Source organism: Lagenorhynchus albirostris, chromosome 13 (assembly GCF_949774975.1).
Source record: "Lagenorhynchus albirostris chromosome 13, mLagAlb1.1, whole genome shotgun sequence".
Classification (NCBI taxonomy): domain Eukaryota; kingdom Metazoa; phylum Chordata; class Mammalia; order Artiodactyla; family Delphinidae; genus Lagenorhynchus; species Lagenorhynchus albirostris.
In genome coordinates this window covers 75,476,188-75,488,924 of record NC_083107.1, presented here as the reverse complement: position 1 = coordinate 75,488,924, position 12,737 = coordinate 75,476,188, and the positions used below count along the sequence as shown (strand labels likewise).

General features: G+C 41.2%; 1 long non-coding RNA gene across 2 annotated transcripts in view; it reads right to left on the bottom strand.

Moving 5' to 3' along the window:
* Positions 1-12,737, bottom strand: part of LOC132531400 (uncharacterized) — a 363,003-nt gene that overhangs the window by 26,406 nt on the left and 323,860 nt on the right. For both annotated transcript variants that reach the window (XR_009544085.1, XR_009544086.1), the window contains one exon: positions 3,757-3,925. This is a non-coding gene — a long non-coding RNA (uncharacterized LOC132531400). The remainder of the gene's footprint in view (positions 1-3,756; positions 3,926-12,737) is intronic.

Sequence of the window (12,737 nt, the reverse complement as noted above, 5' to 3'; positions counted from 1 at the left end):
ATGCCTGTGCAAATAGGCAGACACCTGTGTCCTCATTTTCCTTGACCCTAGCCACAGGACTGAGATTCCACATAGTAATAAATAACCTTGCAAATAAAACTTTGAAATATAATTTGCTTGAACAAGCCCAGTTCTTCTATGTTGAAAAGTCATTTTCAAAGTGACTTCTTAAAATGACTCAGTATTCTTTATTCCCATGCCTACAAAGATCTTTTGTATGTGATGAAACATCTGGTCCATCTTGTTAATAAGGCCTCAGGTAGTAAAGGGACTATTCTGAATTTGGAGTTGGGAATTGAATGAATGAATGAAAGAATTGATTAATCAATCATCATCCAATCAATAATTAGGCATTTATCTTTAAGGTCAACTAGCCTATGCAAAATTGACTCTCCTACTTCAGTACCGTAATATAAAATGTGATCCTATTCTCAAAAATGTGGGAGTGATAAGGGAGAAGAGTGAAACTTCCTTTGAGGGGATATGTGCAAGAGTCATACTGAACACATATTGTAAAACTGCTGAATACAAAATCGATCAGACAACTAGAAAAAATATTGACATTTTGTTGGCAAGTACTGTGTTCAAGGAACTGGTCAGTGGTATCTTATTTAATATGTAAAGTCTAGACAATTCCATGAAGTTGGCAGAATTATCTTACATGTGAAGAAACTAGGGTCATAAATTTTAAGTGACATCTTCCAAATCACATAGCCAAGTATGTGGTAGAGTTGACCCTGGACCACAAGTCTTCTGATTCTACATACTGCACTCCTGCCACTACAGCACTTGAGAATCTGCTGAGTGAAGACGACAGGCTAGTACAGTCACAGCATAATCAGATGGCAGATGGGCCTAGCATTCCTACTAGATGACACCTATCTATTCATGCAATTCTTACCTTTCCTCAGGCTCAAAACTTTTTCACTTACAGAGCAGATTTTTCTGCTCTGTGATTTATTTAGATTTCAAATTCTTCAGATTCCCAGTGTAATTTTTGACTTGGTCTTTTAAGTCTTAATGTCTATTTTAAACTGGGATTTGAATTATATTTAATAGTATTAGGGTTTCTAACTGCATTGATTTTCTTCTGAAGCAATCCATTCTTAATACTTATTTAGAGAGAGAATCCTAAGGAATCGTAAATGGTGCAGACTTGTTTTTCAGGAGCCAACATGAGAGTCCATTTTCCTTTAAAAAAAAAAAAAAGTTTGCAGCCTCTCCAGGCATTGAATCATCTGGCTTGGGGCCAGGCACTAGAGGGTGCTTTAGAAATATTATTTGATGATGAACTCGGATGTTGTCCACTTGCTTTTCAGAAATCATTCCTGTAAATCACGGCTTTGAAAACTTGTCAGCATTTTGCTCTTTCTTTTGTGGATTCCTTCAAAGGGAGAAGGAATGCCTGAAAAGTAAACATTAAACAGCCATAACTGCATCCCAAGGAGTGCGGAATAAAAAAAATTATAGATACTTATAGATATATAAATATTTCTGTGAGATAAAAAGAGAACCCTGTGGATAACTCACAAAGAGCCTACTGGAACTTTATCAGTCGACTGGGCTTTGTCAGCGTAAAGCAGGTTTGTGAGGGGGGCCAGGGCAACATGTGTTTCTCCCTGTTCCATACCCTGCTTTTCTGGAAGCTTGCTGTAAGCATAACACGTCACATTTGTATGACTTCTTTTTTTTTGTCACACTTTTACATATATTATCTCTCAAGTGATATTCACAAAACCTGTATAGTAAGCATTACTATTCCTATTCTCTAGATGAAAAAAACAAAACAAAACTGAGGTTTAATGAGGATAACTATTTCACTCAGATCTATACGGTTAAGTGGCAGAATCAGATTTTAATTATAAGACTTTTTCCTAGTATATAGGGCAGCAACCCCATTCTTCGTTTTTTATATAGTTAACATAACCATATTTCTTCCCTTCTTCCTTCAGACTGTCACCATATGTATCTTTCCTTGTTAATGTCTTCAAATAAAATCCATAAACACCAAAAACCAGAGGGCATGAAATATAAAATAAGGAAACACACACCTCCTTTGCTGTTGGAAAAAGAAAAAGCATAACCTGGTAGGGGAGCTAAAAATGTCCTGTAGAGACGATAGTATGAAGCGCCACGAAGCAGAGCCGTGAGTAAGGCGTGGTGTGTGGAAGGACCTTTCCAATTAGGAAGGACTCTAATTGGAAAGGTAAGGAAGGGTTTCTTAGGAGAACAATACCTTTCTTTAGGTCTTGAAAGACAGCAAGATTCCAAAAGAGCACCCTAAGCTTTGGAAATAGTAAAGACAGAGTCGGCAAAGCTCAGGGCATTTGCAGAAAACAATATTCAGCTTATTGGAGGATCGCTTCCTGAGAAGAGGCTGGCAAACAAGGTTTTAACCAGGTCTAGAGCAGCTCTGTCCGAGATCAGGGAAATGTTTTCTTTCCTTTTATTTTCTTTAAAGTCTTTATTGAATTTGTTACAATACTGCTTCTGTTTTATGTTTTGTCTTTTGGGCTGTAAGGCATGGGGGAGCTCAGCTCCCCGACCAGGGATTGAACCCGCACCTCCTGAACTGGAAGGCGAAGTCTTAACCACTGGACCTCCAAGGAAGTCCCAGGGAAATGTTTCCTAATAGGCACTGTCCGAAGCAGTAGCCATGGGCCACATGTGGCTACTGAGCGCTTGAAAAGTGGCTGGTGTGACTAAGAAACTGAAAACTTTGTTTAATTTACTTTTATTTTTAATATAAAATCACATGTGACTAGAGCCCATCATTTTAGACAGAGCGATTCTAGGGGCCTTGGATGATTGATAGACTGAGGCAATCACAGAATTCTACGGTTACCCGGGGGGGAAACAGATACTTGCTGACTGAGGAGAGAAATGAACTGAGAGACTTGGGAGAGGCTGGGATTAAGAAAAATAAGGGCTGGAAGAATGGCAAGTTGGGATAAAAGGAGACATCCGGTTATAATCGCTGAGTCTGTGAACCACGGGATTCAAAATGCAAGTGCTTGCACTCATTTGTGTATGAAAAGTTCGTTCTTCACCAAATTTATGAACTCCTCCAATGTCAGAATGATGTCCATTCTTTCATCTCTCAATATCTAGTAGCCAGCCCCATGTCTTCCACAAAATATGTTGTGCATATGACTATTCTGACAAATTCAACCACAGTTGTGCATTTATATGTTACAGTTAAATTAAAATGTCCATTATCTAAACCGGACGGAACTAATGAGTGGAGATAGTTAATTTTCAGTCATTTAAACACAACATATATAACCAGGTAAGTCTTAAAAAAATGTATTGGCTTGTGTGTGTGTGTGTGTTAGTTTCACCCAAATCTTTCTCTCTCTCTAAAGTACTTGGAATTTAAAAACTCCAATGTGGTTTATCAGACACATTATCTGTATTCTTTTAAACCCAGAAGAAATAATATTCTTGTTTCAGCTTTATCAGATTCTTAAATTATGGATAAGGTGTTCTGTAAACTAGCTAGTGCCCACTCCTCATTCTAAGGCTGAAAGGATTATTAAAACCAAAACAGAAAACTGGGTTCCCCCAGACTGTAAGGAATTGATCTCCCAAGATTTAAGATCATGGTATCAAAACCACAAGTAAACGCTGGTACTGAACTCAGTAAATGGTTTTCCTGCAATACTCTGCAGAAAAGAATAAAACCCCGGCAGTAACAGCAGTGCGACACCTTATACCCACTCCCACAAGCTGAGCTGCTAATTATTTTTTTTTTACCTGCAAATGGACTCATCATCTGGATTCCTTCTCAAATAAGTCTTAAACATCTTTGTACTGGTGAATTCTCACGTGTGGATGTCTTGGGGATGAATGGGCACCAAGCAGCCTTCCATGAACTGTGTTACAGGCCAACGTTTACCAGATGACCTGGCCTCTCTTCTTTTACCTAAGGATATGAGAAAAATATGCAGGATTTAGGAAAGAAGGATTGGGACGTTTGTTAGTTTTTCCTTAACATTTATTCAAATTGTACCTTGGCTAACCACACCTGATGCAGATGGAGTGGGTTTATCCATTTCTCCAAGCAAAAGCTATCTGTGTTCTAACTCCCCAAAGGTCTTACTTTGGAGATATTTTTTGCAATTCATCAATAACCTCCGTGGCTCTTGCCAAAATCATCCCCTCTCCCCGTTTTTTAGACCTGAAGGGAAAGTGAAGATAAGCTCAACAGCCACTGGCGTATCTTGGAGATGGAACTCTAGAGATTTGTACTCCTATGTCTTCTTTGCTCACAACAGTGAAAATCTTCAAATTTCTAGAGATACTGTTGTCTAGCATCTTAATCTCATCCAAATTGTATAACATTTCTTTGAAATAATGGCAGCAGGACTTTGAAGGGGTTTTAGTTCTGAATCCTCAGTTATGATTTTATTGTTTGAGTTTCCTCACCAAAAAAATAAATAAAAGCCATGATGTGGAATTGTATCTTTTTCTATGTATTACCTGAATTCAGGCAACTGACTATATAAACCTAAGGAAAACAGTGAAGTTATCAATAGCAATGTTAGTCAATGCTGAAATTGTTCCTCCAGTCACAGAATCCTGAGATCTTAAAACTGAAAACTGTAAAGAAGCCACTTTAAATCATTCTTACAAATGACTGTACTATTGCAAGTATTAAATGCCTGGGAGCAGAAATGGGAAGAATGCTCGTTCATGTTCTGCTCTTCTTTTTTTCTTTCTTTCCAAATGTCCAAGTAGCCAAGTCTCTGGTATGTATCAGAGGAACAGGCAATTTTCAGAGTGAAGTCAACTGAAAAGTATGTAGATGGCAGTGTAAATGTTAGGAGAGTTTGGAGGAAAGTATGCCAACTATGTGCTGTTTTTTGCTACAGTAAGTATAGAACCATCTCTTCAATGCCATGGGCAAGATCCTTGCCAAGTGGAATACCCTATTTATAACCCTATCAAGAAGAGGAAATAGTGCCAGGAACAAGATAAAACTATTAGCTGTATTAACAAAAATACTTAAAAGCATGTTTGTATTTGAAAATAAATGTTAGTGGTTAAGCAAAAAAATATAAGTAGTTGTAGATCTGGGTGTTGAAACCTGTTGCAAGACCATTAATTAGTCATCATCTTATCTTCACTGCCATATCTCTGCCAACTTGCCTGTTTGAAGTCATAAAATGGAGCTCATAAATGGACTCTTTGGGAGATGTGGGGAAATAAACAATTCCCCCTATTCGGTAAATAGTTAAGAAATCTCCCTGGGCTCACATGTTTTTTTCCCTCTTGTTGGCACTGTTGATTCAGTGCCCATCTGGGACGTCCTCCCAATCTGACTTGAAGCTGCCAATCTTTCCAATGCCAAGTATGTAGGCTGCAATCCCAGAAGTGGGAAAAATAGACCAAGTCCAAGGGCGTGCCATCGAGTGTGCAGACTCTGGTCACAAGGGTGTCACACTGGGAGGGGCCTGGCAACTAGCCTGTGCCGGCCAGCATCAAGACACGGGCCAGGAGCTGCCACCCCATGTCCTTCCCTCCTCCCCATTACCCTGGGGAGCAGCGTGTTGAATAAGCAAGTGGCTGAGGGAATGGCTGGATTGGTGCCAGGGTCAGCTTCTTCGGCCTTCCTATTGTATCAGTGAAACTTGGTATATGCCATACTGTCCTCCCCTATAAGGCAAGCATCAAGATACAGTTTCCTTTTCCTTCCTTTGTTCTTTCACTTTCTCTTCTCCACCTACTCATCTAACCTGGTAGAGTGCAAAGACCATAGGATATGGGATCAGACAAAATCAGGGTTATATCTAGCTCTTTTACTAGCTCTGTGTCTCTGAAGGTAAAACAAAACAAAACATTTAACTCATCTAAGCCTCAACTTATTTTCCACTAATGGTGCCTACCTTGCTGGTTTGCTGTGAGGTTTAGCAGAGGTGATGTAAGAGCCTAGCACCGGTTCTGAAACATGATAGGCAATAAATATTAACTTGCCATAGCTAGAGGCACTACATTAGACTACGGCTATGCCAACTGATTAATGATTTATTCATCTTGTTATTTACTAATCTAATTCATTTATCATTATATTAGATAGTGATACAGAATACTACCCTACATGTCTACTTATTAAAATAATTATTAACCCTCTATCAAGTTATATGATAATTTTATAAACAATTATATATACTTATTTAAGATATAATTGCCGGACTTCCCTGGTGGCGCAGCAGTTAAGTATCTGCCTGCCAATACAGGGGACACGGGTTCGAGCCCTGGTCCGGGAAGATCCCACATGCCGCAGGGAAACTAAGCCTGTGCGCGACAACTACTGAGCCTGCACTCTAGGGCCCATGCTCCGCAACAAGAGAAGCCACTGCAATGAGAAGCCCTCACACCGCAACGAAGAGCAGCCCCCGCTCGCTGCAACTAGAGAAAGCCCGCGCAGAGAGACAAGGACCCAACGCAGCCAAAAAAAAAGATATAATTGCCACACTTATGTATTATTATATTTTATATTATATATTATAATATATAATACATTATATATTATTATATGAGTCTGTATCATGTATATGCCCTATATCATTACATGATATATAAATTTATATAAACATTACATACATCACACATATTGTGTATTATGTTTTATAGATCATTACATATTATTATATTATGGTTCATATTGTATGAGTGTATCATTTATATGCCCTGTATCATGTTTTATATATCATATTTATACATATTATGTTTATATAAATTGTATATATTTATGATACAATAATTATATTAGTATATTATACGTAGTATAATGTGTATTATGTTGTAATATAGATAATTTGATTATATGATTATTAACATTTAAAAATCAAATTTTAATATTCTATTTATGCTATTACATAAGCATAAATGTAAACATGCATACACGCATGTAATTATTTAATCATCCCTAGTGTACTTGAGCCACAGTTCTCATGGTTAAGAACCGCCACAAGGAGAGGTAGTAAAATACCAGGGAAAGACCATGTGTCTCAGACTAAAAAAAGCTTAAATCCAGTCCATACGAGGTGTGCGAATCTGGGCATGCCAGTTAACCTCCCTGAGTCCCTAGTTCCTTACTCTATTAGAAAGAAGGGGGCGGGAAACTTGCAGACTTAAATCGAAATAATATATGAACAGTGAACAACACAACTACCAGCACATAAGTAATCAATAAATGAAGGATGTCATTATTCATATTATTGTTCAAGTTAATAATTATCATTGTTTTCAATGTAAGTCTTAGAAATACACTCAAGAAGCAGTCCTTCACCTATGGGGACTTCTCCTTGCAGAGCTGGCTACTGCGATGTCTGTTTTGCTGGGGCCTCATTTGGAGAGCAGGGCCAGTTATCCTCACTTTCTAGTCGTTGGAGAATATTCAAACTGATATCCCTTGTGGGATAAGATCTTGGGGACAAATATTTCTTCTATTTCAAGGTTTCTTAAATTTCACATGTGATTTAAAAAGCAAATAAGCCCCTTAATTGCTTCGTTAAGCTAGTCAACACTAATTAAGAAAAGTCAGGAGGAAAAATATTAGAAACTGCTGTGCTTGATTTTTAGCCTTCTCTCCTTCTTCCAGAATATGTCTTGCTCTGCTGAGGAAGGGGAGTTGATGATTTTCCATGATAGGACCCACTCTGACCTCCTCAGTTCTGAGTTTGAAATTAAGCTCTAGTCTTTTGGGCTTCAACTCTGTTTATTACTGGTGAAACATGATTTCCCAACGCCATGAAAAAATGCCTAAAATGCCTTGCAAAGTAGCGCAGGGGGTAATCTGAACCATTTTGTTGAGCTAGACTTCAACAAGCTTGAAACATCAGTTTCTTCTCCTTCAGCACAGTCCAGGAGCTTAAGAACAGGGGCGCAGGGGTCACAGGAGGGGGCTTAGAGTGGGAGATGATTTGCATGTGAATATGTGAGTGTGTGCACATGTGTCCTCACACGTGTGCATTCGCAAGCACTGTGCACCTTTGTGCACATATGTGGTGGGGATGGGTGGGAAGGAGATTTACTTGTCTGCAAGACAACTAGAACCTGAATTCTGCCTTTTGCTCTTGTTCAAACTTTGGGAGAGTTATTCCTCGTAGCTCTGCTGAAGTTTATGAGAAAAGTAAGTTTTTGTTGTAGATTTTCCTAGAGCTAACTAGGCCATCTCCCTGGTTACATCAGCTCCCTTGGAATCTCTCAGATCCAGAGAGAACAATAAAGTAAATCCGGCAACCTGCCTTAACTCTCCTTTATGGTAGTGAATAGCTTCTATGTATTGAGCACTTCCTGTGTACCAGACTCGGTTTAGGTATGTTATAACCATGGCCATAATTCTCTCAGTAACTCCTTGAGGTACATCTGTTATTCCCATTTAATTGATGAAGCTACCAGGGGTAAGAGAAATAAAGAAAAGGGCTCATGGCCTCAGAGTTGGTAGGTGGCTGAGCAGGAATTAGAGCCCCAAGCTGCCTACTGCAAAACCAATGTGATTTACTCCTTACCCGGTCATTCGAAAGGCTCTATTATCGTGATCCTCTGAGTTAAACCAGCAATTCTTCTGGTCCCAAATGAGAAGAATCAGAGTCCCTCCTTACTCTGAAAATGCTACTTAGAACAGTGCCTCTGCTCAGCGTATGAACAACCCCTACAGCTCCAAAGCTGGCTTTCCCCAAAGCCTTCAGGACCTCGGTGCATGTGGAACCCTTTAGCGGAATTTGGGCTGCTTATGGGAATCTTCTAGAAGAGCAGAAAGTGTGAAGGACTCAGGGATTAGAAGCAGAAAGCATTTTGCCCACCTTCTCACTTGTATGAAGGAGATCAAGCCTGAATTATTTAGGGTTGTAGGTGATTTCCCCCAGATGCAGCAGCTCTCATGGACAGCCTCTCTCATTGGACTGTGAATGAATGGGAAGGCTGAGAACCTCACCTTGATCATAACAAACTCAACAAGAAACCCAAAACTGTCTCAATCAGCTGTTTTCAGCCATTGAAAGCATTCTAGGACACTGTTGCATGGGCCCACTGGAGGAACAAAAGCAGGGTGTGTCTTGAGTGAAGATATAATGTGGAGGCCCTCAATGGATGTGGTCCGGAGTCCGGTTCATCGGTTTCAAAGGGGTTCCGTTAACTCAGTACTGCCTAGTTCAGTGATATCAAGAGGATCCACTTTGCTTGGCAAGGCGTGGCAGCTGGCCTCTGTCTGTGACTGGCACCGTTCTGGGGGTTGAAAGGCCTACCATTCCGTAGACTCCTGGATACTTAAGATCTACTGCAGTTCCCTTGGGGCCCGGGACTTGTAGGCAAGGATAGATTCCAGGTTCCATGCATGGTGGGTCTGAGCCAGCTGACAGTTCCCTTGCCTTGGACTGAGAAGGACAAAGTCTGAAGGGTGTGGGGGGTTTGGGGGGGGCAGGAAGGGCATAGCCTGTAGCTCTGATGCTTCAGACACGTGGACATTCTCTTTAGAAAACAAATTACCTCTGGCCAGGGACTGCATGTAGATAAACTAAGGCACAAAGTGTGCACAATTCAGAAGACTACATTTGTGCAAATACTGACTTTAATTAAAACAAGCATCTAAAGGGACAAACAAACCTTACATATTTCCTTTCATTTCTCGGTGTTCTGAAGACCCACGGCAACTGATTATAAGCCTAAAAAGTTTTATCAGGTTAGTTAGCAAATATTTCCCATAAAGAATATGAGTTAGCATCAGAAGATTCTTTCTCAAGAAGATCTTTAATGAGAGTAAAATGAGGTCTTAATAATAACAAACAGTTTCTGGTGTTTCTGTGTGGCCACTATTGCTATAACCCTTTGCAAATCAAGGGCCAGAAATCAAGTTCAAGCAGAAAGAATGTGTGATGAATTCTGCGGGGGGAGGAGCGGACCTAAGAAAATAGGTGTGAGAGGCTGTCCGAGAGCCCTGGTCGTCATTCAGAAGGTGATCTCTGCTACAGCATCTATCAGTCAGGCAAAGAATCCAGGCTCTGTATATGTAACACAGGATACACCCAGATAAATGGGCTGAATTCTTCACAGAGCTGTGATCCTGGGGGTGCCCTGGACACTGAACAAAGTAGGGGTTCATGACTATGAAATATGTAAGGGTAGATCTCTGTCCTCTGAACAAGACCGGGGGGAGTAGAGATATCAGCAGGGTCACCTGGGGAGCACCAAGCGTCAGCCCTCTTTGTGGCCTAAGTGATTAGAAGCTAATGAGAGTGTCTGGCCATCAAACCCAGTCAATGCATCTCAACGAGGATGTGTGATATTCTAAGCTCCACTGGCCGGAAGACAGAAGTGGTTCAAGGCTCCTGATAACCTTTGTCATGAGCAGGACTGCTTTGGGTCCTGGGTACTCTTAGGCCCCCTAGAGGTTCAGAGGATTGAGCCCTAATGATCTGAAGAGGGGAGCCAACTAGAAGGTGAAAGACTTCCTACACCAGTGCCCTGGAAAGTCAGCAATCCCAGATCCTTTCATCGGAGGGTCTCCCGAAAGGAGAATGACCCCATTGTGCAAGCAGAAGGTGAGCATCACACGGGCCTGTGAAGAAGCTAGAGTGAAAAGAAGTAACGTAAGGACATGGGCCAATGGAGTGAGAGGGTCAAATCTCAGCTCTAATGCACTCATGGGCAGGCAAGACTGATGGGCCCCTCGTCAGAAAGGGTCTAGACCGGCCATGGATTTTGACCTTCCAAGTCCACAAAGGCTTCCACACGCTACAGGGAAGCATGTCCCTGCAGCTGCCCCCAGAGACAGCCTCAGAAGACGCCTCCCTTCCCACACGAAGTCCTGGAAAAGCCACGGTGGTTCTCTTCTTGTGTTTCAGTCTGCTCCAACTACTTCACTCTCCCCACTGACTCAACTCAGTGGCCGTTCCTCCACACTCCAGGCCTTTACCCAGAGCCTTCTCTGCCTGAAATGCCCTCTTTCCTCTGTAGTCATTCTACTCCTCTTGGGGCTTTGAACTAAAGCCCACCTTCCTCCCTATCAGCCTTACTTTAGTTTACATTGACTTTTGCTGGCTCTAATATCTGAATTATGTATTAAGTCATCATTATTTAGTAGGTTTTCCTAGAAAGCCCATGGAAAAAGGTCAGATTCACAAACGATAGATTAAAGCGTAGGAAGAGCCCCTGCAGAGCACCTAGCCCCACCATTTCCCTGTTCAGGTGAGCAGGCAGAGGTCCAGAAGGGAGAAGTGACTTTCTCCAGGTCACAGGAGAATCAACAGCAGGGCAAAGAAAAATTCCTGTCCCCTCTCAACCCAGGACGTCTTCCATGACTTTCTCTTGCCTCAGCAATTCAACTGGAGAGCCAGACTCAGCACATTTATAATTTATATTTCACGTTTTCAGAGAATGTATAAGGGATGGGTCAGAGCTCTCTCCTGATGTTCCAGTAGCTATGAGTTTTGTGAAGGTCCCTGCTTTTGCAGCTCTGGCTGAATCATGAGGTTCTTGAATAAGCAGGAAGAAGCCAGGCCTGGGTGAGGCCACCTCTAGGTACTGCACCCCTCCCAGGAGGGAAGAGAAGGAGATCCATTACATTAGGCTTGAGGTTTCCCCCTATGCTCCCTTTACGGCCGCCTCCTCCACCTCCCGTCAAGTTCTGGGATATGAATGTGCTCAGGGGTAGGGAAGGCTGTAATCCCCAGGGGCCTTGCACTATAAACTTCATTTCCTCCCTTTATTGCAGTTAACTGCCCATGAACTCTATTAATATTTTGCAAATTGAGATCCCTAAAACACATGTTAGAGTTAATTTTAACTTCATGCTCACTAGGAGGTGGTCAAATTTTCACAACAAATTCCAAGGATATTTTGATAAGCCTTGGAGAAAAGCATTTAAAGGTGGCTATGGGGTGTTTTGGTTTTTTATTCTGAATCCACACATTTCCTTGCAACTCCTGTTTTTAAGGAGCAGGCAGGAGGAAACTGTTTTAGATGAGGCGGAGCCAAAATACTAAGTGCCTCAATTGTGATGCAAGAGTGGCAGAAGGAAGCATCCCCCCGCCAGGCTCAGAGAGGCAGAGAATCCCCTTTTTCTGAACATGCCATAGTAGGTCTTATTCCCCTTAGTCAACAAATGCGTGCTTGCTTTTGCACATGGGATCATTTTTCCTTAGAAACACTTTACCATTCCATAAACACAACTCGTACGGTAAATGCTTTGGGTTTTATAAGCTTAGTGGGAAAAATAGATTTTTCTCCTCTCCAGTTAGGCCAAATGCTTGTTCATGGAATAGCATCACAAGTATAACTTCTAAAACCGATCAGTCAGGATGAAGAAATGCTTCCTTCCTCCCTTCCTTCCTTCTTTCCTTTCTTCCTTCCCTCCTTCCTTCCCTTCTTAACTGCTTTCCACTCTACAAGTATTTTCTGAGTACCTACATGTGCCAGGAATTGCTCTAGCCTTTGCAGATACGGTGGTAAATATATCCCTGGAAAACACTAACCACATGATTCCAAATTTAATCATTTAATTCTCCTTCTAAGTATGCAGCCATTGAGGTGGACACTATTCCCCAAGATCACCAATCTATTCAAGGTATTCATCTCAACAGAAAGATTTGAGAAAATGTTCAGCTACAGAAAAAAATTTTCAAAACACCCCTTCTATTAATCAGTGGGTCAAATCACTTTTCTTAAAGGGTTTTTGTTTCCCCAAATGATTCCCTGTTTTCTCTCAACCGTGATCTTGCGTTGAGGTCCACCTA